Below are 7,199 nucleotides of genomic sequence, written 5' to 3'. Positions count from 1 at the left end.
CCAACTGAAACATCAGATGGCCTGGTGCAGCACATTCAGTTATTTAGAAACATCATAAACGAGAGATTCAGCTACGTTCCCGGTGAGTCGTAGCAAAACACGATGCTTGTAGGACTCCGGCGTATCACCAGCCTCCACACTGGCAAATAAAGTATCTTCCTGCAAGATACGGATGTTACCGTTTTCAACTCCAAACGGGCCCTGCTAATTGGTAATGCACTGATGTCCCAAAAAAATACCGGTGCAACTATTCCATTCAAAGGGACCGCCTAGTTTGCCTACCTTATTGAGCAACTGTTGCGTCAAATAAATTTGCTCTGGCGTGGTTAATTAAAACTATTTGCATTTCCTAAGTACCATCTCTTTCTCAGACCATTGAGCACAAGTCGCCTGAAGAAAACAACAAACCGGTTGGAGGCTGCTTTGGGCCGAAATGCTCGTTTTTCGCCTGTGAAATCTTTCCATGATCGTGGAAAAATTCTACTCCATTTTGCTATTCGTTGTGTACTATTCCTTTTAGCTGCCTATTTCGCCATGCGCCCTCAGCCTTCTCCATCAAGTAACGAACAGAGTTTGCTGTATGCCACTAAATACAGTACAGTTTTGAATTTGAAAGTATCTCACTTATACGATTTCCTATGATGTACATGTGTGGAATATACGTTGGAAGTCCGGCTGCACAAAAAGAGGGCGAACAGCCGTCAGGTTCTCCACAGGCTCCTAGATTGTCGGATCTAGTTCAGCATACATTCTGCTTCACGTACCCCCATTAGAGGGAGTCCGGAGAGCTCAATTAACCATTCGTTTCTTGTCTGAACACCTAGTTCCCAAAGTTTTGCTCCGCTACTGGCGTCAGCTTTGAATTCGGGAGTGGTAGAGCAGTAGAACTGGTCAAATTACCCCTCCTCAGCCGTAGAATGATTTGACGTTCAGGCAAATGCTCAAATTTTCTTGTCAGAACAGACAAAAGCGGTGCCTGCTATACACTTTCTCATAACAGAAAGGAGATCTTGAAAGAACCGACGTTGGTTGAATAAATCTGGGTACACTAACGGCCAGTTACTAGCGGTAGAAATGTCTAGAAACGTTTCGAAAAGGAACTCCATTGATCTGGTTGGCTGTTGGTAAAGACATATGAGAATGAAGATGGGCACGGTCCCAGAGCTTCCGTCAACCGTGTCTTCCATTTTGTACCCAAATTGTATGCCATTCGTCAAATGCGCTCAGAAGCATACTAGTTTGTTTCCAGAGGGAGATTCATCAGAGTCCCGACTGAATCTCTCGTTTGTGGTATTCTTCAATTTAAAGGCCCCCTCGCGTTTTGATTGTTACGATATTTAAGATATTTCATTATTTCGGTGCCAATATACACGCCACGCTGAACCCCGTATGATGACACATGCCGTAAAGGGGTCAAAACGTTTGTGAAAAATTCGCTCTTCAAAGCAAGTGCGGGAAATCTGCCAACTTTCAAAACTATCTCGATACCGTTTTCGCAAATGAAGCAATCACCATCTCATGACTACCCAATCGGTCGCAAACATTTTTCACTATCTCGATACAGTTTTCGCAAATGAAGCAAGTCACCAACTCTTCGAATTCAGCGTTCATTCGGACTTTATTTGTGCGGCATGTTTTGCCGCTAAACAGTTTTCCTTTTAACGAAGTTCATGGAAAAAAGAACTGCCATGACATGAAACTTCCACACTGTTATTGCATCCATATTTCACCCTAAGTTCGCGAAATTACTTGTCATCATTGAAAATTGCACCAGACCGCGCAATGGACTCATCACCGTTGGAACCGCACTTCCCAGCACCAGCCTAACAGCAATTAAATCTGACCGCTTTGAGCAATCGAACAGACAGTGTCATACAGGTTTTTGCTGTGAATGTGATGTAATGAATTCATCCGCGTGACTCTCTTGGATTAGTCGTTTGGCTTTCTCGTGTTTCACCCAACGCCGAGCTGTCCTTGAGTCTCCCAAACCTCAGCATGCAGCATTCACACGATCCAGACAAGGCCAGGTCGCACTGGATCGTGTTCCAGAATACATTTCCGCGACCGTACTGCATGGATCATACCCTCGTAAGAAGACCGTGAAACGCCGCCCCAGTATCCGTCCGGCCTGGCAATCTATTTCAGTGTCCGGGCGCTTCAAAAAAGGGCACCATACAGTGTGGAGGATGGTACGCACCGAAATCTTAACGAAGAAAGGCAGCGGCATTCCGAACGAACGGTAGAACAAACTGATAAAACTTAGGTTTCTCTGGGAATGTCAACCAGCTCAAAGGTGATTTGTGATTTATGCTCGTGCCATTATACATTTCGTCGGGGTTAGATGCCCATTTATCGCAGACAAATGTAAGTCTTTCTGGGGGAGTTGCTGAGTATGACGTAATGAGTGAATCGCTGCGCATACTAAGCCCGGCCATTAATTTTCGACTGCGGCCTCGGTGCACCTTTGGGACAATGCAAGAGCTTTCGTATAATTGGTGAGCACAGGTTTGAACAGTTATTTCATGAACAAGGTGAAACGTTGTTGCTTTAGACTGGAGGACATAATTCAATCTTCTTCTCCCGTTCTGCAACTGCTCACCAAAAAGCAGACAAGAGACATTACTGTCCAGGTGTGGATCAACTGCCTGGAAGACCCTGTGCTCGCAGCATTTCAGAACGCAACAAACAGATCTTCCGTCGCTGAAACCTGCAAGGATAACCTGAGTCTAAGTATTCTGGTATCCATCTGCCATTCTTCTAAAGCTAAGGCCCGGTCCAAACTGAGTTGGAAAGGGTGAACAGTGCGTTTGACTCATGGTTAGTTCCTTTGACCGGCTGGCTGTACATCTTGGCGCCACAGACCGTAAGTGTTGATATGAGAAAATGTTCCCAGAAAGGCGTTTATTCGTTCAGAAGGCTGGAGAACGGACTACTGAAAACGTTATAACCCGTCAGTAACTTGAACAGCATGGTAGGAAGACGGAAATATGGTAGACGCTTGCATTTCGTATTGGCTCATCCGCATTAAACTACTGATGAGCAGAAATAGGGGTTTTATGGATTTCGTAGAACGAGGAGGGGACAGTTACCTGAAGAGAGGCTGATCAGTCAACGACAAAGTAATTACAAAATACACAGCAGAGTTTCTTTTGAACATGCACGGAGTGCTGTAGTCAACCAATTACTGAGGCTTCGGTGAACTTCAAATGATTCCGTAGAATAGTAAACGATGAAGTCAAATCCACCTGGTAACCACCTGTGGTCAAAGGGTTCCGCCAATCACTGATTGGGGTTGCTAGTGCTCCGGAAAATGCGCCTGCTTTTGGTTGCCCCATAGTTGTACAATGACACTTGGCCCCAACAAATTTATCCTCCAAGGTTCAAGATGGCGGTGATCTCCGAAGCTAGCTGATAAATCAGACCTCTGTGAGGTTGTCGTTTTAGGCGCTGAGGGTAAATACTTGGCTACCTTGGTGGTTGTGTTTTCTACGGATCTTTTCCAGATAAGCCCCGCCAAAAATTAATCCCCGCCACCTAAAAAAGATTGGAAAAAAGGGTAAAATTGGGACATGTCGTTAATTTGCATGAAAAGGTCCACACAAGTAGCTGTCTGCATTGACGTTTATTCTGCATCATGTAGACGTGCCAAAGAGATTCGATGGTTTGTGTGTGAGCTCCAGTCGTTGGATTCACAAAGTTTTCGGTATGATTAAGCGTTTCATGAGTATAATTCATATCAACCATCGTTTCAATTCCTTGGTATGATGCGCACATATCGGGATGATGATGATTGAGCCGGCAGCAATGCAGGCCTGGACTATGCCCATCAAAGTGGCCGCAGTTCGATCTAGCACTACATACATGAACACCTCTTTGGTTTCCCGACAGATCCCTCCGAAAATCTACTGCTGTGGAAGGACTCGCCCTGCGTGGTATTTACGGCGAGATAGTAGCGTTCCATCGTTCTCGACTCGTAGACCTGGGCCGCCGATATCTGTTGGAGTCTGCAAAAGCCGCCGGGCGCAAACTTCGCACAGAAAGTTCTTCCAGTCAACAGCGGCTATGTGGCTAATAAATAATTCCTCTGAGCAAAATTCGATTTTTGCCAAATTTTCGGACCAGCAATAAATGAATAGAATTACTGTCCTATACTATATCCTAGACCGCTCCGGCCAAGTTCCCTTTCGAAGACCGATTTCTTGCCGACACTGTCGGGCATTACACCTCCACCTGTCAGAAACAGTTGAAAGTGTCATTTGGTAGTAATCGTTGCATCAACGTTGCTGATGGACCACTCCGTGGCTTTGCAAAAAACGTATTGCTCTCTCCTTGTCATGAACGAGAGTTGAAAGTATCAGGAAGTTCATTTAGGGTTTTACGTCCGAACGGAGAGAATTTTTGTACAAAACGAGCCAAGATGCGGATAAGGAATTGTTTTCATCAAAAATAGATCAAGGTTGTGTGCGTAAATTAAATTGGAGCTGGCTCTAATATGCACGCTATGGAAGCATCAGGGGACAGTGATTCTCCGAAAGCAGGTGTTCACGACAATTTCTGTGGATGGTAAACAGAAATAAAGCTCATGAGTCAAAACCCAGTAAGCAGGGTTGTATATCCCCAATACTTACATATGAATCAATCAAAATGGCAGACACCGTGTACTACGCTGGCAAAAAGTAATGGAGCTCAACTTTTCGCACGTGCACTTTTTGCATTAGTGGTGGGGCTTATCTGGAAAAGATCCTTTCCTAAAGGAGGTATTTTAAAAAACGTATCACTGCTAGGAGATATTTTCTTTGGTCTATTGTGCTATATACTGAAGTTTAGAGGGTACCCACTCTCGCCAGTATGCTTGTGATAGGTTCTAACCCGTCTAGGGTACGATCTGGTGCATGCGTAATGACATAGGGGTGACGAGGTTACAATCCAGACAGGAGGGCATTACGTGTTGATCTGACCATATGGGTCTCTTGTAAACAGTACCTTTAAATGAACCAGTTATCCCACGTGAAATGAGCTGCTGTCAGCGAAATACACTCATTTGCATACCAGTTCGGTTTTGCAGGGAGACTCACCTGGAATCCAACTGAATCTCTCGTTTATAATTTTTTTAAACGACTGAATGTGCTGCACCAGGCCGCCTGATTGTTTTTTATTTGGCACGATATTAGAGATATCGCGTTACATTGCGTACACTACTCATTAGGTCTATACTGAGAGGTCAGGCAAATTTCACAGGTCAAAGGTGTCTTAAAATTCTGCTAAAAATATAAGAAGACTACACTACTCTGTTTACAAAACCCGGCGCAGGCCGTCACATTCAGCCAAGTGGCCATTTTCTCACCAGCCAACTGGAGTTGGCTCACCTACTCCTGAGGCGGGTAGGCAACCGTGGCAAGATTCGAGATGCCATCCCGTCCTCCCAGGCCTTCGAGGACTTGTGATCCAGGAGGTGACAGCGTTAACAATAGGCGTGCCAGGAGACAAATGTTTAGAATCCAAAGTAACCTGGAAAATGCCCACCGTTCGAGTGCTAAACCGAGGTGCTTCGGTCATTTCTTGGTGACTTGACACACCACGAAAAATTCATTGATGATCTTACGATAATCAGGGCAGTGTCCAGTAAGCAAAATCAATGCCCACTTTCGATCCTGCGGTTGGCACTTTAGCCCACCTAGCTTAAGTCTACCTGATGAGCCCCAAGAAGGGCGAAACCGGTCGTGCGCTGTCGAACAGTTTTCAGCAACCTTGTCAGTAGCTTAAGCCTTCTTTTTTGGCTCTGTACAGTGCCTGTGTACACCACCCACCATCATGTCTCACATACTGTGGTGTTTCAAGATGCTCCTCTTCACTAAGGGACAGCTGGCGTTCGGATCGGACAGTAAGTCAACGGGGGTTAATGCAAGGTATGCCCGTACACCACCTAACGACTATAGGTGGTTCGCGCACGGTATAACATAGTGCTGCGTGTAAGCGTTTGACGCCCGAGGGATTAAGACGAGTAAGTGAACACGCATAGGTCTGTTGCATTTCATCAGTCCGCCTAAATCTGCAGGTAGGAAACAATGGGAAGCGGCACTGGTTACGCGCTCACGACAGATGCACCGTTGTAATCCGGTGCTTCAAGTTCAACGAAGCACTGCACTTCCCCAGTGTAGCGCAGGGCAGTCCATTAAGGCACCACTCATTTGGTAATGGGTAACATGGCGATACCGCATTACCTATATTAGTGGAAGCATCGTCGCTCGTGGGGAGACGTCAGACAAGACAGGCAGTGGTGAGAAGACAGAATGGCTACATCCCAGCCCACCTGTTTGGGACAAACGGGCAAACCGGAATGAGTACCCAGGTGGTCCACAAGGTCGATCTCATTGTAACATATCTGCCCACGTGCTGCAGAAGTTCAAACAATCGAGTGCATCAGTGCAGCAACAGATATTCTCGTGCTTCCAAAAATTCTGTATCGATTTTCAGGAACTTTCATTGCGTAAAATGAGAGTTGTCATTTTTTTCAACACACCTACATACCATTCTATCTAAACCCCGGGTCTGACGTGAAATTGAAATACCTGTCCCCAACGAACACCATGCAAATAAGCCACGATGATACGTCTGATCGTTGCAATTCCCTACTGGAAAACGGTCCCTACTTGTCTGAAAACTCCAGAGGACACCGATCTGTAACAGGTCAAGCATCAAGCAAACATCGCGTAGGTCAATGCTGTGGTCACAGTCGTCCTCACTGCATTCCACCGGAGTGTACCCGTGCCAACGCTGGCTGCTGCTTGCAACCTACTCTCCCGTACGCACCTATCAGGCTCGAGTGACTAAACCCTAAAGCTCAGACAAGACCGTTGTACCACCACCTACGCACCTGTCGCCGTTGCATGCACCTTATTGGTCGACGATTAAGTACATCGCTCATACGTCCACACCGCATGCACGCACGTTTTCGCATACTATACCAACCGACATGTTTGGCTAGACAACGAACGGAGCGCGCTATCGCCCCGCATGTGTATGTTACGTCGGTTATCCTCCGAGGTGTACACCCCACAGCTATAAACGATTGACGCCAGCGACCGTCCCAGTAATCAGCCTGCTCCCGCCGCCGTTGTCCACGTGTCTGTCCAAGGCGGTACAATTCGAATTTTGGACGGCGAAATTTCGGAAATTACTCTCTAGCCTAATCGTGTGTT

General features: G+C 46.2%; 1 protein-coding gene across 1 annotated transcript in view; it reads left to right on the top strand.

The window, feature by feature from the left end:
- Positions 1-7,003: 7,003 nt before the first annotated feature.
- The window catches only part of T265_00880 (hypothetical protein), a gene marked incomplete at both ends in the record, with an annotated part of 79,571 nt that continues 79,375 nt past the window's right edge, over positions 7,004-7,199 (top strand). Inside the window, one exon of the mRNA XM_009164775.1 lies at positions 7,004-7,199. This exon is cut by the window's right edge and continues 206 nt beyond it.

This window comes from Opisthorchis viverrini (assembly GCF_000715545.1).
Source record: "Opisthorchis viverrini unplaced genomic scaffold opera_v5_9, whole genome shotgun sequence".
NCBI classification, from domain to species: domain Eukaryota; kingdom Metazoa; phylum Platyhelminthes; class Trematoda; order Opisthorchiida; family Opisthorchiidae; genus Opisthorchis; species Opisthorchis viverrini.
This window is presented reverse-complemented; position numbering and strand designations above follow the sequence as displayed.